The 26,392-nt window shown below is 36.3% G+C and overlaps 1 pseudogene; it reads left to right on the top strand.

Moving 5' to 3' along the window:
* The first annotated feature begins 23,873 nt into the window (after positions 1-23,873).
* On the top strand, positions 23,874-24,307 carry LOC118896071 (annotated as a pseudogene).
* The last annotated feature ends 2,085 nt before the right edge of the window (positions 24,308-26,392 follow it).

The following is a 26,392-nucleotide window of genomic DNA, read 5'->3' as shown; positions in this document are numbered from 1 at the left end:
ATTGTCCAAGTCTTCTTGTAGCAGAGGACTCACAGTGGGCTGACTGCTGGGGCTGGTACTCAGGGTCCTCACAGCCTGACCTCAGGACATTTCCCCGGACCAGGGAGGACTAAATGAGGCTAGATCAACCAGGAAGGACTGTCAGGCCCTGTCAAGACCAGGGAAAGAGAGACCATGAGTTGTACCAGCCACAGTCCTCCAGATGCCAGCCAAATCTACCCTTGACAGGAGTTCAGCGAGGAGCCCATACCAGCCACCCCTTGGCAAAATGCAAAGATTATTTAGAGGACAGCATATTTATACATGGTTACCAGCTCCCTTCGTTACCATACTACCCTACAGAACACTTGGACACTACCTTGGGGAGGAGCAGGGTAGAACTCTGAGCATTTTTATCTAAAGAGGCTAAGCGTTTACCTAAAAGGACTGTGTAAATGATTACAGCCACAGTGCTTACCCAGCTAGACTAAAATTTATGTTTTGTTTTTTTTTTTTCTTTCTACTACGCAGAAAAGTGTGAACTGTAAAGAAATTCTTATCAGTAACACAAAAGAAACTACATTTTCTTTGGACATCTAAATGTAGTAAATCTTTGAGTAAATCTTTGACCTAGCAATAAATATATGTGCATTTCTAAAGGACAGTGGGGAGGAAAGGGACAGTCTGCATTGTTGTAAGTATTTCATTGGAACAACATTGGGATCCAATTTACTCAATAATTAATTGCTGTTGCAGATGATTCTCTCACCCACTTTGATTATCAAGGTTGTACAGCTCTTAAATTTGGTGTGGCAAAGTTTCCTATGTGTGCTTTGTTTCTTGAGCTATGGCCTCCATGCAGAACTATACTTGATTATAGTTAAACCTTGTATAAAGAACATCAAAATATGAATATGGACATTAACAGTTAACTGAAGTATTGATATTCCTTAATAACATTGTTAAAATTGTGAAATTAAATAATGAAGCAACTAAAGATGCTTATGAGTCTTTGAGAAAAAATAAAAGACTGCTTTAATGATTTTGAAATCCCTTATATGACATTCTTTTTGTTATTCTGTTTGACTCAAATAATAATATCCTAATATTATAGAAAGTTATAAATAAAATTATGAATTAGAATAGAAGCTTTCTATAACACATATGCTGATATACAGTGTAGCTGTAACACAATGAGATTAGCTGTGTGCATGGCTCATTCCAGAACTCCTCTGAAACAAAAATCCCATTTAATAGTTTTTTTTTTAACATTTTTATTGGAGTATAATTGCTTTACAATGGTGTGTTAGTTTCTGCTGTATAACGAAGTGAATGAGCTATACATATACATATATCCCCATATCTCCTCCCTCTTGCGTCTCCCTCCCACCCTCCCTATCCCACCCCTCTAGTTGGATGCAAAGCACAGAGCTGATCTCCCTGTGCTATGCAGCTGTTTCCCACTAGCTATCTATTTCATATTTGGTAGTGTATATATGTCCATGCCACTCTCTCACTTCGTCCCAGTTTACCTTTCCCCCTCTTCATGTCCTCAAGTCCATTTCTATGTCTGCGTCTTTATTCCTGTCCTGCCCCTAGGTTCTTCAGAACCATATATTTGTTTTTTTAGATTCCGTATATATGTGTTAGCATACTGTATTTGTTTTTCTCTTTCTGACTTAACTGCACTGTATATGACAGTCTCTGGGTCCATCCACCTCACTACAAATAACTCAATTTCGTTTCGTTTTATGGCTGAGTAATATTCCATTGTATATATGTGCCACATCTTCTTTATCCATTCATCTGTCGATGGACTCTTAAGTTGCTTCCCTGTCCTGGTTATTGTAAATAGAGCTGCAATGAACATTGTGGTACATGACTCTTTTTGAATTATGGTTTTACCAGAGTATATGCCCAGTAGTGGGATTGCTGGGTCGTATGGTAGTTCTATTTTTAGATTTTTAAGGAACCTCCATACTGTTCTCCATAGTGGTTGTATCAATTTACATTCCCACCAACAGTGCAAGAGGGTTCCTTTTTCTCCACACCCTCTCTGGCATTTATTGTTTGTAGGTTTTTTGATGATGGCCATTCTGACTGGTGTGAGGTGATACCCCATTGTGGTTTTGATTTGTGTTTCTCTAACGATTAGTGATGTTGAGCATCCTTTCATGTGTTTGTTGGCAATCTATATATCTTCTTTGGCGAAATGTCTGTTTAGATCTTCTGCCCATTTTTGGATTGGGTTGTTTGTTTTTTTGATATTGAGCTGCATGAGCTTCTTGTAAATTTTGGAGATTAATCCTTTGTCAGTTGCTTCATTTGCAAATATTTTCTCCCTTTCTGAAGGTTGTCTTTTTGTCTTGTTTATGGTTTCCTTTGCTGTGCAGAAGCTTTGAAGTTTCATTAGGTCCCATTTGTTTATTTTTGGTTTTATTTCCATTTCTCTAGGAGGTGGGTCAAAAAGGATCTTGCTGTGATTTATGTCATAGAGTGTTCTGCCTGTGTTTTCCACTAAAAGTTTTATAGTGTCAGGCCTTACATTTAGGTCTTTAATCCATTTTGAGTTTATTTTTGTGTATGGTGTTAGGGAATGTTCTAATTTCATTCTGTTACATGTAGCTGTCCAGTTTTCCCAGCACCACTTACTGAAGAGGCTGTCTTTTCTCCATTGTATATTCTTGCCTCCTTTATCAAAAATAAGGTGACCATATGTGTGTGGGTTTATCTCTGGACTTTCTATCCTGTTCCATTGATCTATATTTCTGTTTTTGTGCCAGTACCATACTGTCTTGATTACTGTAGCTTTGTAGTCTAGTCTGAAGTCCAGGAGCCTGATTCCTCCAGCCCTGTTTTTCTTTCTCAAGATTGCTTTGGCTATTCAGGGTCTTTTGTGTTTCCATACAAATTGTGAAATTTTTTGTTCTGGTTCTGTGAAAAATGCCATTGGTAGTTTGATAGGGATTGCATTGAATTTGCAGATTGCTTTGGGTAGTATAGTCATTTTCACAATGTTGATTCTTCCAATCTGAGAACATGGTATATCTCTCCATCTGTTTGTACCATCTTTAATTTCTTTCAACAGTGTCTTATAGTTTTCTGCATACAGGTCTTTTGTCTCCTTAGGTGGGTTTATTCCTAGGTTTTTTCTTTTTGTTGCAGTGGTAAATGGGAGTGTTTTTTAAATTGCTTTTTCAGATTTTTCATCATTAGTGTATAGGAATGCAAGAGATTTCTGTGCATTATTTTGTTTCCTGCTAATTTACCAATTTCATTGATTAGGTCTGTTAGTTTTCTGGTAGCATCTTTAGGATTCTCTATGTATAGTATCATCTGCAAACAGTGACAGTTTTACTTCTTTTCTGATTTGGATTCCTTTTGTTTCTTTTTCTTCTCTGATTGCTGTGGCTAAAACTTCCAAAAGTATGTTGAATAATAGCGGTGAGTGTGGGCAACCTTGTCTTTTTCCTGACCTTAGTGGAAATGGTTTCAATTTTTCACCATTGAGAACAATGTTGGCTGTGGGTGTGTCATAATGAGCCTTATTATGTTGAAGTAAGTTCCCTCTATGCCCACTTTCTGGAGGGTTTTTATTGTAAATGGTGTTGAATTTTGTTGAAAGCTTTTTCCACATCTATTGAGATGATCATATGGTTTTTCTCCTTCAATTTGTTAATATGGTGTATCCCATTGATTGATTTGCATATATGGAAGAATCCTTGCATCCCTGGGATAGACCCCACTTGATCATGGTGTATGATCCTTTTAATGTGCTGTTGGATTCTATTTACTAGTATTTTGTTGAGGACTTTTGCATCTATGTTCATCAGGGATATTGGCCTGTAGTTTTCTTTTTTGTGACATCTTTGTCTGGTTTTGGTATCAGGGTGATGGTGGCCTCGTAGAATGAGTTTGGGAGTGTTCTTCCCTCTGCTCAATTTTGGAAGAGTTTGAGAAGGATAGGTGTTAGCGCTTCTCTAAATGTTTGATAGAATTCACCTGTGAAGCCATCTGGTCCTGGGCTTTTGTTTGTTGGAAGATTTCAGTTTCAATTTCAGTGCTTGTGATTGGTCTGTTTATATTTTCTATTTCTTCCTGGTTCAGTCTCAGAAAGCTGTGCTTTTCTGAGAATTTGTCCATTTCTTCCAGGTTGTCCATTTTATTCATTCTTTTACTTGCTTGTAGTAATCTCTCATGATCCTTCGTATTTCTGCAGTGTCAGTTGTTACTTCTCCTTTTTCATTTCTAATTCTGTTGATTTGAGTCTTCTCCCTTTTTTTCTTGATGAATCTTGCTAATGGTTTGTCAATTTTGTTTATCTTCTCAAAGAACCAGCTTTTAGTTTTATTGATCTTTGCTATCGGTTCCTTCATGTCTTTTTCATTTATTTCTTCTCTGATCTTTATGGTTTCTTTCCTTCTGCTAACTTTGGGGCTTTTTTGTTGTTCTTCCTCTAATTGCTTAAGGTGTAAGGTTAGGTTGTTTATTTGAGATGTTTCTTGTTTCTTGAAGTAGGATTGTATTGCTATACAGTTCCCTGTTCAAACTGCTTTTGCTGTATCCCATAGGTTTTGGGTCATCATGTTTTCATTGTCATTTGTTTCTAGGTATTTTTTGATTTTCTCTTTGATTTATTCAGTGATCTCTTGGTTATTTAGTATTGTATTGTGTAGCCTCCATGTGTTCGTACTTTTTACGGATTTTTTCCTGTAATTGATATCTAGTCTCATAGCATTACGGTTGATATGATTTCGGTTTTCTTAAATTTACCAAGGCTTGATTTGTGACCCAAGAGATGATCTATCCTAGAGAATGTTCCATGAGCACTTGAGAAGAAAGTGTTTTCTGTTGTTTTTGAATGGAATGTGCTATAAACATCTAATATAGCTTTATACCCTTCATAGCATATAATATCTCAATCGTTATTTGAATGAATTAATGAACAGATAATGTGAAATCTTGCCCAATTTGGAATTTATAGTTTAAAGTAATATAGTAATTAATTTCAAATTTATTTTAAAAATTCAAATTTTGATGGTTTAAGTATGTTTTATATTTGCATTATACCCAGGTGCATTCCTTTATTTTTTTATTCAAATATAATTGACTTATAACACCATGTTAGTTCCAAGTGTACAACACAGTCATTCCCTATTTCTATACATTACAGAATGATCACCACAGTTAGTGTAGTTACCATCTGTCACCATACAAAGTTATTACAGTATTGTTGACTATATTTCCTATGTTGTACATCTCACCCCAGTAACTCATTTATTTTTTTAAACTGGAAGTTTGTACCTCTTAGTCTCCCTCATTTATTTCACTTATCTCCCCACCCCCCTTCCCTCTGGCAACCACCTTCCCACCTGTTTGTTCTCTGTATATGTGAATCTGTTTCTGTCTTGTTATGTTTGTTCATTTTTTGTATTTTTTAAGAGTCCACACATAAGTGAAATTGTATGGAATTTGTCTTTTTCTGTCTGATTTATTTCACTTAGCATAATGCCCTCTAGATCCATCCATGACATTGCAAATGGCAGAATTTCTGTTTTTATAGCTGAGCAATATTCCATTGTATATGTGTGTGTGTATGTATAACTTCTTTATCCATTCATCTGTCAGTGGACACTTAGGTTGTTAGGTTGTTTCCATATCTTGGCTATTATCAATAATGCTTCAGTGAGCATAGGGGTGAGTATAGCTTTTTGAATTTGTGTTTTACTTTTTCTTCAGAAAAATACCCAGAAGTGGAATTGCTCGATCTGCTGGATTGTATGGTAGTTCTATTTTTAATTTTTTGAGGCACTTCCATACTGTTTTCCATAGTGGCTGCACCAATTTACATTCCAGCCAACAGTACATGAGAGTTCCCTTTCTCTACATCCTTTCCAACACTTGTCTTTTTGATAATAGCCATCCTGAAAGCTGTGAGGTGGTATCTCATTGTGGTTTTGATTTGCATTTCCCTGATGATTAATGATGTTGAACATCTTTTCATGTGCGTGTTAGTCATCTGTATATTTTCTTTGGAAAAATGCCTATTCAGGTCCTCTGCCCATTTTTAAATTGGGTTGTTTGTTTTTTGATGTTGAATTGTGTAAGTTCTTTGTATATTTTAGATATTATTCCCTTATCAGATATATTGCTTGCAAATATCTTTTGTCATTCAGTAGAATGCCTTTTTGTTTTGTTGATAGTTTTCTTTGCTGTGAAAAAGCTTTTTAGTTTTATATAGCCCTATTTGTTTATTTTTTTATTTTGTTTTCCTTCCTTTAGGAGACATAGGCAAAACAATATTGCTGAGAGTGAAGTTAAAGAGCATACTGCCTACGTTTTCCTGTAGGAGTTTCATGGTTTCAGGTCTTACCTTTAAGTCTTTAATACATTTTGAGTATATATTTGTATATAATGTGAGAAAGTAGTTCAGTTTGATTCTTTTGCATATTTTTATCCAGTTTTTCTAACACCATTTGAAGAGACTTTCTTTCCCCTCTTTGTATATTCTTGCCTCCTTTGTCACAGATCAACTGACTCTAAATGTGTGGGTTTCTTTCTGGGCTCACCATTCTGTTCCATTGATCTGTGTGTCTGTTTTTTGCCAGTATCATAATGTTTTGATTACTAATAGCTTTGTTGTACAGTTTGAAATAAGGGAATATGATACCTGCAGCTTTTTCTTCTTTCTCAAGATTGTTTTGGCTACTTGGGATAGTTTGTTTCCATACAAATTTTAGAATTATTCTAGTTCAGTGAAAAATGCCATTTATAGTTTGATAGGGATTGCACTGAATCCGTAGATTGCCTTGGTCATTTCAACAATGTTAGTTTTTTCGGGAGTATGGTCATTTCAACAATGTTAGTTTTTTCACTCCATGAGCACAGTATATTTTTCCATTTGTATTTTCTTCAGTTCCTTTCATCAGTGTTTTATAGTTTTCAGAGTATAGGTCTTTTACCTCCTTAGATTTATTCCTAGGTATTTTAGTCTTTTTGATGTAATTGTAAATGGGCTTGTTTTCTTAATTTCTCTTTCTGATAGTTCTTTGTTGGTATATAGAAACACAACAGATTTCTATGTATTAATTTTGTATCCTGCAACTTTACTGAATTCCTTTATCTAATTCTAATCAGTTCTAATCGTTTTTGGTGGTGTCTGTTGAATCTGATATCTGATTCCTCTCACAGGCAATTTCTGTGGCCTACTTTTTTCCTGTGTCTGAATCATGTGTGGCATGTCTCACATTGTTTTTTATTAAATACTAACCATTTTACGTTATATATTGTAGCAACTCTGGGTGATGATTTTCCTCCCTACTCTCTGGGGATGTTTTGGTGGTTGTTTGTATCCTTATTTGTTTTGTGACTTGACTAGGCTACTTGGTAAAGTCTATTTCCCTTGCACCATTAAGCCTTTGGTGTCAGTCCTCTGAGGACATAGCTTTGGGCATGTGGCCCATGCCTAGGATAACAGTGGTTTTACCAGGGCTCTCTTTGATTGTCTTTCTCTGATCTCTCTGATAAGCCATCTTCTTCCTTTGGTATTACACCCTGCTCATTAGGCTTTATTAATTACTGGCTGATTTCTCTATTATTTTCAGCATCACCCTAGAGCATAAATTGCTCAGCAGTCTGGTCCAGTTAATTTGGACAGTGATAATTTTTAAGACAATCTTTAAGGTTTTTTGCTGTTCCTGGGAGGGCTCTTTTCAACTGTTTCTATCCATGGTTCTTTCTGGAAAATGAGGTGGCCAGTGGTTTAGCATGTTACTCTTAATTAAGGAAAGTTATTATTTTTGAGAGCACCCTTCAGCTTGATCTCTAGTTCAAATGAAGAATCTAAGTAACTCCTTTAGATAAAGTTTCAGAGCTCTCTTCCTTATGGACTGCCCCTTCCCCTGGGAAATCTCTGAGCCACTACTCTGGGTTCTGCGTGAGGCAGTAACCTCTGGTTTTCTTGGCTTGCCGCTTCCAGAATGGAACTCTGCTCTAAGAAGGAGCTGGGCTTAGTGCCATAGGGGCTTCAGTATTCTCAGCTTGCTGAGGGTAGAGCCTCTGTGCTATGAATAGGAACTGAGTGGAAAAGGAGCCCCTCAACTATTAGCTGGCCCTCACCAGGAATTAGCCATTTCAACTTGCAGTTGAAGTGGATGAGAAATACTGATGGCTTATACCTTCTGGTGAAATATGGTAAAACTTGATTGGGAGCTGAGGGAAAAGGGAACCCCATCCTCTTAGCCACACCTACCTGTAGTGGAGCTTTCATCAAACTGAGTTTGGTGGATGGAGAGAAGCAGTGAATCATGACTCAAATGCCACAGTCTTTCATTGTTCTTACTGAGAAAAGTAAAAACTCACTTCATTCTTTTTTTTTTTTTTAAGATTTATTTTTGTTTATTTATTTATTTATTTAGGCTGTGCCAGGTGTTAGTCGCGGCACGTGGGATCTTCGTTGCAGCATACGAGGATATAATTCCTCAACCAGGGATCAAACCCAGGCCCCCTGCATTGGGACCACTGCAGAGTCTTACCCACTGGACCACCAGTCTAGTTTTATATGGTTTTATAGTTTTCATTAGCTTTGCTTATTTCACTGAGGAGTGGGTCTGCAGGACTCTTCACCTTGTTATCTTGAAAATGGAGCCCCTATAATCTCATTCTTTAAATTTTTATTTTCTTTTTTTTATTCCAAGGAAATATGAGGTGAATGTGAGGTAGACAAATATGTTCAGTTTGTCATCTTGATCTAATCCCTTTCATCTCTTTTTAAGCGTTCATCTCTTCTTTCCAGGTCTCCTTTCTTGCCCAGCTATGAGAAATTGACTTGTACAGTACTATTACTAGCATTTGAGAGAACTTGGTCCAGAAGCTCTCTTAGTAAACTTGATTTCAAATTCAGCCTTCTCTACTAACTAGTTGTTTGACTTTAACATCATATGGGCTCTTTGAATTTCTGTTCCTTCACCTGTAATAAAAAAGGAAAGAACGCCTACCATGTGTTGTTGTCATTAGAGATAATGTAAAATGTTAATCTAAATATCGCTTTTAAAGAATCCAGATTATCTTATCTTAATTATGGGAAATATAGGAAAGAATGTGGCAAAATTATTTTAGCTTCATTAGCTAATAAGCTTCAAACTACTTTTGAATTTAAAAAAAGTCATCTACACACAGAGCAATTACTGCTTCATTAAAAATGTTTCAAAAGAATACAATCAAACCTATTTTTTGATTTTTGATTAATCTCTACAGTGCCTTGAATTCTCATGTAAGAAGCATTTAAGAGCTCATGACTGGGAAAAATAATTTTCTTTTTCATATGAACACTCTCAGATATTTTGGTGCTGCTTTTGAATATAGGTTTAGACAAAACAGAATGACTTTAAAATTCTCGTACCAGAGGGTTTCATTTCAGAAACCATTGCTGTTTAACCCCACAGTGACTGATTCCTGTATCTAGAGTGCTTGATTTAATTTAAAGGTCTATAACTTCAGCGATTTCCATACTGTTAAGAAATGCCATATTATTGTATTTAAATTTTACTGATTATTACCCCATCTATTTGAAATTGGTAAAGATTTATACAAGGGTTGAGTGAAAATTTGCCTTTCCTATTCTTTTTTGAAGTGAGTTTTCTAAACATTTGTCAAAGCAAAACCTAGTTGAGAACCCTACAAAAGTAGGTAGTCAATTGCTATATTTAATAAATTGCTGTATTTAATAAACATGCTCCTAGATGAGGGAAGCATTTGATAAGCAGGGATTTGCTGTACATTTAGACAAGTGACAAATAAATTACACATTTCTAAAAATTTAGAGTATAGGAAAGGCCTTCAGGACCTTGCCTAGCAATACCTTCTTACATCAATTGGTGTCTGAGGGCTGGAAGTTGCCCCATTATTTAGACATTTATGTGGTTTTAAAATGGTGCATCAATAAATCTTTGCAGACTTTTTGAGGCCTCTTAGTGATGGAAATTGGTGGTTTTGAAGTGGGAGGTGTTGTCTGTAAAAAATTCCAGGAATTCATCCTGCTTCAATTGTTGAGCTTTTATTGATTTTTACGTATGGATTTCTATATAATGTTTCATTCATTCAAACAAAGGGTCCTGTGGTGGTTAATTTTATGTCCATTTGATGAGACCTCAGTAACCAGATATTTGGTCAAACACCAGTTTGGATATTGCTGTGAAGTATTTTTAAGATGAGATTAACAGTTGAATCAGTAGCTTACTCTTAATAATGTGGGTGAGCCTTATCCAATCAATCGAAAGCCTTAAAGGAAAACAGACTGAGTAGAGTTCCTTGTGCTATACAGTAGGTCCTTACATGGGAAAAGAATCTTGAAGAGTAGATATATGTGTATGTATAACTGATTCACTTTGCTGTACAGCAGGAAGTAACACAACATTGTAAATCAGCTAAATTAAATTTAAAAATTTAATTCAGACTGAGGACTCTGAGGAAGAGTTTTGCCTCCTGACTGCTTTTGGTCTTGAGCTGGAATATCAGCTCTTCCCTGGGTCTCCAGCCTGCCAGCATGCTCTGCGGATTTTAGATTTGCTGGCCTTCACAATCACATGAACCAATTCCTTAAAATAAATTCCTCTCTGTCTCTCTCTTTCCCCCTCCCTCCACACACACACACACACACACACACACACACACACACACACACACACACACACACACACCCCTTATTGGTTTTGTTTCTCTGGAAAACCCTTACTGATACAAATACAAGTCTATGTTAAAAATCTTGACTTGGTTCAATCCCCTCTTTTTCCAATAAAGTCTTATTAAAACACAGATTGCTAAGTTTCACTTCCTCCCTGTTAGAATTTCTGGTTCACTATATTCATGGTAGGACCCCCAAATTTGCCTTTAATTTCTAACAAGTTTCCAGGTGATGCCGACCCTGCTAGTTTAGAGACCACACTTGAGAACAGTTCCTCTAGATCACAGTGTAAAATGTTGGGGAGTGATGAAGGAGCTGCAGTATACTAGAAATTTTAAAAAATCATTAAATAAATTATTTGATATGGCCCCTTTCTTGGCCTCTTGACTGGGATCTATTGCAATTTTAATCCATATTCCTGGGCCTCAGATTTCTTATTAATAAAATAAGGACTTTGGAGCAAATGATATTTGATGTTCCTCCTAGTTATAATTTATGGGATTTTATAAATACTACTACTCCTTGTGAGAATTAAAGAAAAACACTTAAGAAAATAAATTCTGGAATTGTCTGCCTGTAACAGTGAGGAATGGTTTGGCAGCAGGTAACTGTGAACTTTGCAAGTGACTGCGATTTGAGTAAATTGTTTTCTCACATGAAAAATGTCTGAAAGTAGATGACTCATTATTGTTTCCATGACTGCAGGTTGGGTTCTCTGGAACAGAGTCTGAGATGCAGTTTGGGTTATAAAATGCTAAGTAGGGATCAACACCTATGAGGAGAAGTGGGAGCAAGCAGGATTGGACAGATAAAAACTGAAATGCATACCCGACAAAACCTCAGCCATTCTGGCAGGGAGCTCTAGAGTGAACATTGTGTAGCAGAGGGTCTTGTGTTGGCCTGAAACAGCCGGGTCTGTCTCAGGGTATAAGCTCTATCTCACTCTGTCACTGGAAGAGTGTGACCTCAGCTTAGTAGCTCTCAGCAGCTGAGTTAGACCCTGAAGAGCTGATGTTTGGATGCTGTCTGCTGGTCCCACTCTCTACACCTAGCAGCCATTTCTTCCTTAGAGGGAGTTATGTGTGGTACATCTTTTGTCTACCACACATATGAAGACAAGTCCTCTCTGGCTCTCCTTACCTTTCTCTCATGTTCATAAAATGGCTCGTGCAGTTGCAAATATTACATGCCATTCAAAGCATCAAGGGAGGGGAGAAGCAGTGATGTCCGTATCTTTTATCAGGAAATAAAAAGCTTCCTAGAAACCATTGAGCAGATTTTGCTTATGCTTCACTTACCAGAAAGTTATCACATGACTAGATCTGTAGAGGTTGGAAAGGTGACTAGTTAGTGTCTTTATTCTCTACAGTGGAGAAATAAAAGGGAAAGATGGTTGGGATGGATGTGGGATTCCTTGAAGGTCTTTGTCACTCATTCTACTAATCACCTAAAATATCTCCCAGTTACTCTTCTAGGTACTATGTGTTAAATCCCACAAAGATGTGCAGAATCAGTAGTTATTCCCTATTCCCAGGTAAAAGCCCGAAAACTAAATTCTTGCTTTTTCTTATGCTTTTTTTTTTACATTTTCCTCAGTCATTGTCATGGAATCCAGAATTAACAGTCTTAGACTTTAAAGAATTTACTGGAGCAGCAGAAAAGAATGTTTTCTGGCAATGTACGTAGAGTGCAGTTTTACTAAGAACACATACATGCTCCAATTGGGGAAAAATAGCATTTACTAAACTTAGTATTTTTATTTTTATTTTTCCTTTAGAGTCCAAATAAGTTTTCTTTTCTCTCCTGAGAAAATGTGGGCAGGCAATTCACAAATATGTCATGAACTGAAGGATACAGGGGCTGTAATTTGCATCAAAGCCAAATCAACAGGACTCCTGTCATCTCCTTTTCAAAGCGATATTATCCCAAGGGATGTGCTATTTCACTGTAAACCAAGGAATTCATGCTCAAACATGCAGTTGCCAGCTCACAATTTAACGTAAAAAGTCTTAAGAAGAAAGCAAGAAAGTAGGTGGGAAAGAAGCCCTACCAATCTCAGGAATCTCTCCTGTTCTTAAGTAGCAGGCATTGTGCTAATAAACAAATGAAAATGAGTAATGACTTAGTGAATTACAATAATGCATATTGTCAAGTGGATAAATCATAACTAAAAGTAAGGACCATGCTTTCACAATTGCTGAAGTGGATAGGAAGAAGGAAGAACCTAATTATCTTATTTCTATAGCATGTCTGATTGAAATTTAGCTATATTCAAACTCACTTCCTGTAAATTTATTTCCGGGGTCAATGATTTTGACCTAGGATTTGAAATTTTTTTTCAAAAACATTTAAAAATTATATAGAACAGCAGAATAATGTCAGAGTTGTAATGTAATATCAAAGTTATTGTAATAAGAACTATGTTTTAACAGCAGTGTATAACTTCTCAAAATAATTTAGATAGCTGTTTTTCATGGGTGCTTTTAGAAATTGTTAGAAAAATAAATACTTTGATGTATTGGAGAAGAATATACTGTTTTCATAGTGAAATTGTAAGATCTCTCTGCAACTTTAACAACCAGAATAGCCCAATCAATGAGCACCTTTGAATGAACTGCCTTTCAGGAGACAAAATAAGCAGGGGTTTAAAAAACTTGTTATTTTAAATAAAAACAGTAGAGGGCTCTAAAAATGATGAAACAATCAACTGCAAAAGCTAATTCAGTTGAGTCCCAACTAGGTATGACACATTTTACACACATTATCTCATGTATAAAAGAAATATAGAAGCTATGAATAAAGGAATCATAAAAAGCAAGTTGTTTATGAATAACTTTCCATACAATATTATTTATCCTTTTAAGCCATTCCTTAACTATTTTATTTTTTTTATTATTTTTCAATAAAAATTCCAAAGAGGCAATTTAATCACTTACAGAAAGATTTCAAACATATATATTCTCAAACATATATTCACTTACAGAAAGATTTCAAACATATGTTATTTCTTTAGGGAATAGTATTCTCTGTCTTGTTTCAATATTGATTTATGCGTTAATTTTTTTCTGCCATGGAACATCAGTGGATATATTTTTCAAGGGGCTATATTTCTAAATTATATTAAAATAGAATTTGTCTACTTTCATAATTAAAGTTCCAGGAGATATTTTTCACAGGAATATACATATAATTTTTAAAATCCTTCTTAATGCTACTAAAAATAATTGCATTATTTTCCTAATGAACTACTATCACCAAGGCTCCATGTTCATAGAACTGTATTAATTCTGACTCAGAATTTTGTACACATATTTCACTCGGGTTATTTTCTAAATAGAGGATAAATTTACTCAATATGGAAAATATATATTGAATGTTATTTTTAAGCTGCAATTATAAATTTGGTAATTAATAAGATGGAATCAATTGATTATATTTAATGTTTAGCAACATCCCTCTCTCCTACTATAGATGATTAGGGAGCAACAAGATGGCTGAACATCTGAATTGCTTATTTTTTCTTTCTTCAGAGTTCCCAAAGGTATATATTAAAACCCAGAAATGACAATTTTAGAACCATAAACACATACAGAACCCAAGATAAGTCCTGTGAAAGGAATTAATGGCAGTGTAACCAGAGTTGTAATGTTAAATATTTCTGCGATATGAGAGGCAGCATAATGTTATGGTGAGGAACACAGACTCAGAGCAAGACTGCCTGAGACAAAGCTGGGCTCCACTCACCATCTGCATGCCTGTAGGCAAGTTGGTGCCTCTCTATCAATGTGGAACATTACCATAATATACTTACTATTAATATACTACTGACTTAAAGCATTAACGTAACTTCCCAAGGGACCTATTTTATTAATAAGAGCCCAGTTTAAACCCAAGGAAAATTGAGTTCAAATAATAAAGGATGGTTAACTATTTCAAAGTGTGCAAATAATTTTTAATTTTATGATATTAATATGAGTCTGGAGTAATTTATCTATTTGAATCTCTTATTTCTATTCTTCAGAATTCATCTCTTCTGTCTCTTCTCTCTTTTAGCTGTAATTTGACACAGACAGGACAAAAAGAAAATGCATACTCCTAGAACATTTCCTAGAAACAGTGTAAGTCCTGTGAACATCATACAATAACTTTTTAAATTGGAAGATTAAGAAAAATACCTCAACCACAAAAACCAAAGGCTAGTCCTATTCTGTTTTTATTTCCTTCCTAGAGTAAAAATCAGAAATATTAGGATTATATACAAAATATATGTAAAATGAAAAACCAAATGCATCCTTTCTCTCATTTTCCTCTACCCTTTTTTTATTTCTCTTACACATAATACCTCTATTAAACTAAAAAGATGTTTTGTCAGCTTTTATTTTTCACCAAGCACTCTCAGTTAGCACGTGACACAACAAAAAGCATTGTCAGATGATATTAAAGATAGGCAACATTCTAAATGGACACAAATTGAACGATTTAATTATCTGCCACCAGTATTATCAGTGTACCTCTGTTGTGCTTCTCCATTTTATAGGAAACAGCTGCCTAGCCAGTTATTCCTACCTATTTGTGGAAACTCAAGACCTAGTTTCATTAACAGCATAGTTACTGGACCACAGAAATAGATCCTTTTTCTAGTTTATGAGGTAAACCCTAAAAAAGCTTATTCAATTAATCATGGAGGGATTTAAGTAAAATCAGTGTATTTTAGAAAATGATTTAATGTTAAAGGGTATAGGGCAGGGACTCAGGTTAGTTTTAACTAAGTGTACTTATCTATTTGCCTTCTCTTATAGAAATGAGAGAAACAAAGATAAATAGATGTATTTATCTATTTATAAATAGATGTATTTGTAAACATCTGTGGCTCAAGGAAGGAAGTTGATTGATTGTGCTAGGGAAATGAAACAGTTTTTACATAGAGTAAGAATTGCACTTATATGTGTGGGTGTATACATACACACATGTGTAAAATCACAACACTATATAATTACAACTTCACTGTGGGAGCTAGCTGTAAGAACTATGGGGTCTTTGAAACCCCTTAGATCGGCACTGAGATAAACAATATTCTGAAGAAGAAACAATTAGAAAATACTGTTTGATCTTACACTGTAGAAGAACTACGGTGTTGGGGTGGGAGAAACTATACCTGATTTCAAAGTTTTTACATCGATTAACATACGTATATCCTCAAGGCTCCCACACACAGTTATTATATAAATCTCTTTTGGTCTTAATATTTCTGTTCTGAGAGATAAGTGAGCATGAGGGAGGAAGAGAGAAACTTCAAATACCTTAGTTCTACTGTCACCTTTAGTAACCTTTCTATTTTGTTACTCAAAGCCTTTTGCATTTAGCAAGAGGTCACTTACAGAGGTAGAAAAACACTTACTTTCTCTGAGACTCAATTAATTGTTTTGCTCAGTGATGAGGTTTGATTAGATCTTCTCTTAGTCCCTTTTATCTCTAAATTTTATGATTAAAATGCAGAATAGAAAATTACCACAGATTCAGAATGTCTTAGAGGCACACTTGCAGATATCAATACTAAAACTTAACCTGGAGAGAATAAAAAGGGAGAGAAAGACTGAAATCTGTGTGCATGGAAGTCTTGGGGGTGTGAATGAAAAAGTCATTGCTGTTGAATTCTCCTTTTCTTATATTCAAACTAGCAAGACATAAGTATATTTCAAGAGATTTCAAAACTGACTGGAACTTAAATAATATCCATATGGACTCATTCATGTTATGAGAAACCTATAACTGAGGGAGGATAAATGGATTAAAACATGGTCTTATCACTAACCTTTTCATTAATTCATGTTTCATTCATTTAAATAAACATTTACTAAACACTTTTGCATGGAACACTATGTTAAGCACTAGAGAACAATACAAATACATCATTGTCCCTGCCCTCAAGAGTACTTTATGATCTTGGAAGACAAAAGGCAAATTTCCCACAGCAAATGTCTCATAATTAAAGAGAAAGTTGTCCATAATTAAAATTGTTCTTTGATTAAAAAAAATCCATTAACATGAGAGATCATTGTAAGCACACCAATTTTTTTTTTTAATTTTTTTAAATTTATTTTTATTTTTTCTTTTATTTTTTCTTTATTTATTTATTTATTTATTAAATCAGTCATCAATTTTATACACATCAGTGTATACATGTCAATCCCAATCGCCCAATTCAGCACACCACCATCCCTACCCCACCGCGGTTTTCCCCCCTTGATGTCCATACGTTTGTTCTCTACATCTGCATCTCAAATTCTGCCTTGCAAACCGGTTCATCTGTACCATTTTTCTAGGTTCCACATACATGCGTTAATATATGATATTTGTTTTTCTCTTTCTGACTTACTTCACTCTGTATGACAGTTTCTAGATCCATCCACATCTCAACAAATGACTCAATTTCGTTCCTTTTTATGGCTGAGTAATGTTCCATTGTATATAAATACCACAACTTCTTTATCCATTCATCTGTCGATGGGCATTTAGGTTGCTTCCATGACCTGGCTATTGTAAATAGTGCTGCAATGAACATTGGGGTGCATGTGTCTTTTTGAATTACGGTTTTCTCTGGGTATGTGCCCAGTAGTGGGATTGCTGGATCATATGGTAATTCTATTTTTAGTTTTTTAAGGAACCTCCATATTGTTCTCCATAGTGGCTGTATCAATTTACATTCCCACCAACAGTGCAAGAGGGTTCCCTTTTCTCCACATCCTCTCCAGCATTTGTTGTTTGTAGATTTTCTGATGATGCCCATTCTAACTGGTGTGAGGTGATACCTCATTGTAGTTTTGATTTGCATTTCTCTAATAATTAGTGATGTTGAGCAGCTTTTCATGTGCTTCTTGGCCATCTGTATGTCTTCTTTGGAGAACTGTCTATTTAGGTCTTCTGCCCATTTTTGGATTGGGTTGTTTGTTTCTTTAATATTGAGCTGAATGAGCTATTTATATATTTTGGAGATTAATCCTTTGTCCGTTGATTCATTTGCAAATATTTTCTCCCATTCTGAGGGTTGTCTTTTCGTCTTGTTTGTGGTTTCCTTTGCTGTGCAAAAGCTTTGAAGTTTCATTAGGTCCCATTTGTTTATATTTCCATTACTCTATGAGGTGGATCAAAAAAGATCTTGCTGTGATTTATGTCAAAGAGTGTTCTTCCTATGTTTTCCTCTAAGAGTTTTATAGTGTCTGGTCTTACATTTAGGTCTCGAATCCATTTTGAGTTTATTTTTGTGTATGGTGCTAGGGAGTATTCTAATTTCATTCTTTTACATGTAAGCTGTCCAGTTTTCCCAGCACCACTTATTGAAGAGACTGTCTTTTCTCCATTGTATATCTTTGCCTGCTTTGTCATAGATTAGTTGACCATAGGTGCGTGGGTTTATCTCTGGGCTTTCTATCTTGTTCCATTGATCTATGTTTCTGTTTTTGTGCCAGTACCATATTGTCTTGATTACTGTAGCTTTGTAGTATAGTCTGAAGTCAGGGAGTCTGATTCCTCCAGCTGTGTTTTTTTCCCTCAAGACTGCTTTGGCTATTCGGGGTCTTTTGTGTCTCCATACAAATTTTAAGATGATTTGTTCTAGTTCCGTAAAAAATGCCATTGGTAATTTGATAGGGATTACATTGAATCTGTAGATTGCTTTGGGTAGTATAGTCATTTTCACAATATTGATTCTTCCAATCCAAGAACATGGTATATCTCTCCATCTGTTGGTATCATCTTTAATTTCTTTCATCAGTGTCTTATAGTTTTCTGCATACAGGTCTTTTGTCTCCCTAGGTAGGTTTATCCCTAGGTATTTTATTCTTTTTGTTGCAATGGTAAATGGGAGTGTTTCCATAATTTCTCTTTCAGATTTTTCATCATTAGTGTATAGGAATGCAGGAGATTCCTGTGCATTAATATTGTATCCTGCAACTTTACCAACTTCATTGATTAGCTCTAGTAGTTTTCTGGTAGCATTTTTAGGATTCTCTATGTATAGTATCATGTCATCTGCAAACAGTGACAGTTTTACTTCTTCTTTTCCAATTTGGATTCCTTTTATTTCTTTTTCTTCTCTGATTGCCATGGCTGGGACTTCCAAAACTATGTTGAATACTAGTGGTGAGAGTGGACATCCTTGTCTCATTCCTGATCTTAGAGGAAATGCTCTCAGTTTTTCACCGTTGAGAATGGCATTTGCTGTGGGTTTGTTGTATATGGCCTTTATTATGTTGAGGTAGATTCCCTCTATGCCCATTTTCTGGAGAGTTTTTCTCATAAATGGGTGTTGAATTTTGTCGAAAGCTTTTTCTGCATCTATTGAGATGATCATATGGTTTTTATTCTTCAATTTGTTAATATGGTGTATCACATTGATTGATTTGCGTATATTGAAGAATCCTTGCATCCCTGGGATAAATCCCACCTGATCGTGGTGTATGATCCTTTTAATGTGTTGTTGGATTCTGTTTGCTAGTATTTTGTTGAGGATTTTTGCATCTATATTCATCAGTGATATTGGTCTGTAATTTTCTTTTTTTGTAGTATCTTTGTCTGGTTTTGGTATCAGGGTGATGGTGGCCTCATAGAATGAGTTTGGGAGTGTTCCTTCCTCTGCAATTTTTTGGAAGGGTTTGAGAAGGATGGGTGTTTGTTGTAAGATTTTTAATCACAGTTTCAATTTCATTACTTGTGATTGGTCTGTTCATATTTTCTGTTTCTTCCTGGTTCAGTCTTGGAAGGTTTTACCTTTCTAAGAATTTGTCCATTTCTTCCAGGTTGTCCATTTTATTGGCATAGAGTTGCTTGTAGTAGTGTCTTAGGATGCTTTGTATTTCTGCGGTGTCTGTTGTAACTTGTCCTTTTTCATTTCTAATTTTATTGATTTGAGTCCTCTCCCTCTTTTTCTTGATGACTCTGGCTAGTGGTTTATCAATTTTGTTTATCTTCTCAAAGAACCAGCTTTTAGTTTTATTGATCTTTGCTATTGTTTTCTTTGATTCTATTTCATTTATTTCTGCTCTGATCTTTATGATTTCTTTCCTTCTGCTAACTTTGGGTTTTGTTTGTTCTTCTTTCTCTAGTTCCTTTAGCTGTAAGTTTAGATTGTTTACTTCAGACTTTTCTTGTTTCTTTAGGTAGGCTTGTATAGCTAGCTATAAACTTCCCTCTTAGAACTGCTTTTGCTGCATCCCGTAGGTTTTGGATCGTCGTGTTTTCATTGTCATTTGTCTCTAGGTATTTTTTGATTTCCTCTTTGATTTCTGCAGTGATCTCTTGGTTATTTAGTAATGTATTGTTTAGCCTCCGTGTGTTTGTGCTTTTCACGTTTTTTTCCCTGTAATTCATTTCTAATCTCATAGCATTGTGGTCAGAAAAGATGCTTGATATGATTTCAGTTTTCTTAAATTTACTGAGGCTTGATTTGTGACCCAAGGTGTGATCTATCCTGGAGAATGTTCCGTGCACACTGGAGAAGAAAGTGTAATCTGCTGTTTTTGGATGGAATGTCCTATAAATACCAATTAAATATATCAGGTCTATTGTGTCATTTAAAGCTTCTGTTTCCTTATTTATTTTCTTTTTGGATGATTTGTCCATTGGTGTAAGTGAGGTGTTAAAGTCCCCCACTATTACTGTGTTACTGTCGATTTCCTCTTTTATATCTGTTAGCAATTGCCTTATGTATTGAGGTGCTCCTATGTTGGGTGCATATATATTTATAATTGTTATAACTTCTTGGATTGATCCCCTGATCATTATGTAGTGTCCTTCCTTGTCTCTTGTAACATTCTTTATTTTAAAGTCTATTTTATCTGATATGAGTATAGCTACTCCAGCTTTCTTTTGATTTCCATTTGCATGGAATATCTTTTTCCATCCCCTCACTTTCAGTCTGTATGTGTCCCTAGGTCTGAAGTGGGTCTCTTGTAGACAGCACATATATGGGTCTTGTTTTTCTATCCATTCAGCAAGCCTGTATCTTTTGGTTGGAGCATTTAATCTATTCACGTTTAAGGTAATTATCGATATGTATGTTCCTATGACCATTTTCTTAATTGTTTTGGGTTTGTTTTTGTAGATCCTTTCCTTCCCTTTTTTCCCCCAATTAGACAAGTTCCTTTAGCATTTGTTGTAGAGCTGGTTTGGTGAATTCTCTTAGCTTTTGCTTGTCTGTAAAGCTTTTGATTTCTTCATCAAATCTAAATGAGATCCTTGCCAGGTAGAGTAATCTTGGTTGTAGGTTCTTCCCTTTCATCACTTTAAGTATATCATGTCACTGACTTCTGGCTTGTAGAGTTTCTGCTGAGAAATCAGCTGTTAACCTTATGGGAGTTCCCTTGTATGTTATTTGTTGTTTTTCCCTTGCTGCTTTCAATAATTTTTCTTTGTCTTTAATTTTTGCCAATTTGATTACTATGTGTCTCGGCGTGTTTCTCCTTGGGTTTATCCTGTATGGGACTCTCTGCACTTCCTGGACCTGGGTGGCTATTTTCTTTCCTATGTTAGGGAAGTTTTCGACTATAATCTCTTCAAATATTTTCTCGGGTCCTTTCTCTCTTCTCCTTCTGGGACCCCTATAATGCGAATGATGTTGCATTTAATGTTGTCCCAGAGGTCTCTTAGGCTGTCTTCATTACTTTTCATTTTTTTTTCTTTATTCTGTTCCACAGCAGTGAATTCCACCATTCTGTCTTCCAGGTCACTTATCCGTTCTTCTGCCTCAGTTATTCTGCTATTGATTCCTTCTAGTGTAGTTTTCATTTCAGTTATTGTATTGTTCATCTCTGTTTGTTTGTTGTTTAATTCTCCTAGGTCTTCGTTAAACATTTCTTGCATCTTCTCGATCTTTGCCTCCATTCTTATTCCGAGGTCCTGGATCATCTTCACTATCATTATTCTGAATTCTTTTTCTGGAAGGTTGCCTATCTCCACTTCATTTAGGTTTTTTTCTGGAGTTTTATTTTGTTCCTTCATCTGGTATATAGCCCTCTGCCTTTTCATCTTGTCTATCTTTCTGTGAATGTGGTTTTTGTTCCACAGGCTGCAGGATTGTAGTTTATCTTCGCACACCAATTTTAGAAAGCATAAAAGTAGTTTAAAATGTTCCAACAAAGAACAGTCCAGCCCCACATAGCTTCCGTAGTGAATTCTCCCTAACATTTAAGGAAATAAATACCAATTCTATACAAACTCTTTCAGAAAATAGAAGAGGAGGAAATTAATTTCCAACTCATTTCATGAGGTCACTATTAGTCTAATATCAAAACTAGACAAATACATTTGAAGAAATAAATGCTATAGACCAATATCTTTTCATGAATTTGCACACAAAAATCCTCAACAAAATATTAGCAAAATCAAATCCAGTAACATTATAAAGGCCAGTATATCATAGCCAAGTTGGACTTACCTCAATAATGTAAGATTGGTTTAACATTCAAAATTTAATCAGTGTAATTTGCCATATTCACAATATAAAGAAGAAAAGAATTAGATCATTTCAATATATGCAGAAGTATATTTGATGAAATTCAGCACCAAGTCATTTTTAAAACTTTTAGCCACATACAAAAAGAGAACTTCCACAAACTTCTAAGGGCCATTTATAGGAAACCTACAGCTAACCTCATATTTAAATGTGAATATTTGATATTTTCTCCCTAGGATTAGGAATAAAGCAAGGCTGTCTGCCCTCCCTGTTACCATTCAACCTTAATATTGCAGGTCCTAGCTATTGATATAATGAAATGAGTAGCATAAAAGGCATAATGATTGACCAGAAATATGTAAAAAATATTTCTATTTCCATAAGACGTGATTGTTTACATAGGAAATCCTCAAGGACTCTACAAAACAACCACTGAAAATAATAGGTTAGTTTCGCAAAGTGGCACGGTACAAGGTTAATATATAAAAACTTTTGTATTTTTGCATTTTTATATAACAAAGGAAAATAATTGGAAAATTAAAGAATATTCCATTTGTAATAGTGCCAAAATATATAAGAACTAGTAATTAATTTAACAAAAGATAAGCAAGGCTATATACACTGAAAACTATAGCATATTGTTGATAAAAGGTAAAGAAGACCTAAATAGAGATATTTACTATGTTCATGGATTGGAAGAGTTAACATTGTTAACATGTTAATTTTCTTTAAATTGACCTATAGAATTAATCCAATCTCGATCAAAATCTTAGAGCTTTTTTGGTAGAAATTAATAAGTTGATTTGAAAATTTATGTGAAAATGCAAACAATTCAGGAGAACCAAAGTAATTTTTAAAAAGAACAAAGAAGACATACATTACATGAGTTTAAGACTTGCTATGAAGCTACAGTAATCAAGACAGCATGGCCCTGGTGAAAGAATAGATCTATCAAATGGTTAATAGAACAGAATAGTGAATCTGGAAAAAAACCTGTACATACATGCTCAATTAATATTTGCCGAAGGTCCCAAAGCAATTCAGTGGGTGAAAGAAAACCTATAACAGTGTTGGAACAACTGGATATCCCTGCAGAAAAAGTAAGCATCAAACCTTAACATACACAATACACAAATGTTAACTTGAAATGCCTCATAATTGTAGTGTTGAAAATATAAAACAGCAGGAAAAATATTTGAAAATTTGGGTTAGCCATTGTTTTCTTAGAACATAAAAGGCATAAACCACAAAGGAAAAAAATGAAAAATTTGACTTCATGAAAATTGACATATAGCTCTTCGAAAGACACCTTAAGAAAACAGAAAGGCAAGCCATATAAATGTGAGGATAGATATACACAGCAGCAAGTAATTGGAAAGTGATTCACCATGGTGCCAAAAACAATGTAATTTGAATAAATGTATGGTATGAGGAATAATAATTTATAATTCAATAATAAGGACAATTAAGCCAATGATAATGGACATAAATATTTGAACAGACTTCACAAAGGAAAATATTTGGCCAGTAGGCTCATGAGAAGATACTTAGCATAAGGTCGTAAAGGTCATTTATGTAAATCATAAAGAGTTATCGGCGGTGGAGGGGGCGGCGGGCACCGCGGGAGCTGGGCACGTGGCTGTGGCGCCGGCGGGTGGGTCGGGGCACGCGATGCTGCCGCCGCCACCTCCTCGCCGGCCCGGGCTGAGCTGCTGCTAGAACCGTGAACCGAGTGGCCGCCGGGCGCGCCAGCAGCGTGGGAGAATGGGCTGTGGCGGGAGCCGGGCAGATGCCATTGAGCCTCGCTACTAGGAGAGCTGGACTTGCGGGACGGAGTCCGCATGGCTCACCTACACCGACTCGGATGCGCCGCCCAGCAACGCCGCCCGAGACAGCGGCCCCGAGGCGGGCGGCCTGCAGGCAGGTGTGCGGAAGATGGCGTGTCCTCCAACGGTGTGCCCCGATCGACAGCACCAAGTGGAATATCCAACACAGAGAAGATGAGCTGTGGGACCTAGTGCCCAAATCCCCAGGGCCTCAGCTTAGGCCCCCTGACCCAGAAACAGAATGGCCTCCGGACCACAGAGGCTAAAAGAGACGCTAAGCGGACGTCTGCAAAAGAAGTCACTATTAATGTCACAGACAGCATCCGATAGGTGGACAGAAGTTGAAGACTCACAAAGAACTGCGGCAACTAGCAGAGTGTTCAACCAGTTGAAGGGCAGAGGGACTTCTTTGGTGCCCTTCACATCCTGGACCACATCGCGGAACCTTGAAGACGTGGGTGGCCCTTGCTGTGTGGGAACGCTGCGGAGTGCCTTGGGAGACTGTCTTAGCCTGTTGGGATGTTCTCAGCCTCCTGTTTATCACGTAAATCTATTGGCACAATACTCCCGCAGGGTAATAAACTGCAAATGTATGTTCAGTTTGCTTCTTGCAACTCCTGCAGTGTGGTCTGATGGAAAAGTGGCGAGCAAAAGCCACGGGCCAGTTTAGGAAACGGAAAAGTAGAAGGGGTAGGTTCCTGGCTGAAAGAGTCACCGTCGGCCATGGTCCTGCGCACTGTTTCAGGCAAGCTTATTTCTTCATTCTTCCTTTTTGAAATACCACCATCACAAAGCTTACCGTGTTCACTTAAAAGTTGGCTTTCACCCAACTCTAAACTCACATGTATGAGGAATCAAGAGACAGGAAAACTCTGTTATTCTTGTTTCCTAGCTCAGGATGAGACAGATTCAGATCCAATTTTACACAAACTAACCCCACCAATACCCATGATGTGTCCCAGGGAGGTCTCTGTGATACAGTCACACCCATTTCTCTCTCATCTGCCTTCAGCATCCCCCCAGGCCGGGGTCCACGTCAGCCTCTGAATCATAATATCACAGTAGTGGTCATCTCGGAGCCCTCAGGGCCCAGCAGACATTGCATTTTTCCAGCTTTCCACTTCCCTTTGCTTGTGTTCTTGAGTGTTTTCTCTCTCCAATAAGGCCATTTGCAGTTGTTAATCAAAGACCAGGCTCGCAAGAGGGAGAAAATCTGGAACATGTTGGCTTCCCTTTGGCCTCTCTGCACAGCCCAGGACTGTGTCATTTGGTATCTGCAAAAGTATTGCTTTAGAAAGTCAGTAACTAGTTGGTGTGAGTTCACATGGACATTAGATCCACATGCACTGTGTTAGAGATCAGTAGCTGAGGCAGTTAAAAAAAAAATCAGTAGGAATAAAATTTTCTAGCATTTCTTTAGACGTGTTAAGGTGGAAGTATTTTCCTCCAAAGTAATGTAACATGATCTTTAAAGGGCTGTTAAGATGCCTGGGATTGGGAAAGGAAGGACTAAAGTTGTACTGAATGATACCAATAAACTCCATGTTTAGCAGAAAAAATGAAATAACAAAACAACAACAGCAACAAAAGTTATCACTATCCATTCATTTAAGTGGCTAAAATAAGTAATGACAGTACCAAGTGCTGGAATGGGTGTGAAGCAACTGAAAATCTCATATACAACTTTTCAAAATATAGAAGTGGAATAACCTCTTCATAAAACTTTAGGACAGTTTCTTAAAATATTCAATATGTATCTGCCTTATGAAGCACTATCGCATTCCTAAGAATTTTCCCAAGAGAAGTAAAAATATATTTCCACATAGATTTGTATGTGAATATTGATATCAGCTTTATTCACAATAAACAAAAATCATACAAACAACTATTGCTATATTAACATAGCATAACAGAGAGGGAAAGGGGCCTTACTTTTCTTCTCTTCTCTTTTTTCTTTTCTTTTTTCTTTCTTTTCTTCTTTTCTCTTCTCTTTTTTTTTTCTTTTCTTTTTCTTTTATTTCACCATTAGATGGCTGAGCAACTCTTATACCTTAGTGTTTGGGAACATTTACCAGCTGTATCTTGGATGGAATCATAGTGTGGCAGGGGCAGGTGGTGATTTTGCTGGCTCAGAGCAGCAGAGTGACCACCTCAGAAGTGGCAAACATCTGGAACTAGGGTGAAATAGTGTCACATAGTGGCCTGGATGGCATGCTGCAATAAGGGCCTTTGAGAAGTTGACTGGAGGAGATAAACATGAGCTGAGGTGAGAGAAGCAAAGAGCAGAAGCAGCTCCAAGTTGGATTTCACGTAGCAGATGGCATGTGCAGTACACCTTATAAGAGGATTGAAATCCTCCTTATCAGGGTAATGGGGAATCAGATTAGTACATTAACAGGAATGTCAATTTTTTACTCTAGTAGAGAAATTTGGGGAAATTTAAGTTAATTAAAAATA

The sequence above is a fragment of the Balaenoptera musculus genome, chromosome 5 (assembly GCF_009873245.2).
Source record: "Balaenoptera musculus isolate JJ_BM4_2016_0621 chromosome 5, mBalMus1.pri.v3, whole genome shotgun sequence".
NCBI lineage: Eukaryota > Metazoa > Chordata > Mammalia > Artiodactyla > Balaenopteridae > Balaenoptera > Balaenoptera musculus.
This window is presented reverse-complemented; position numbering and strand designations above follow the sequence as displayed.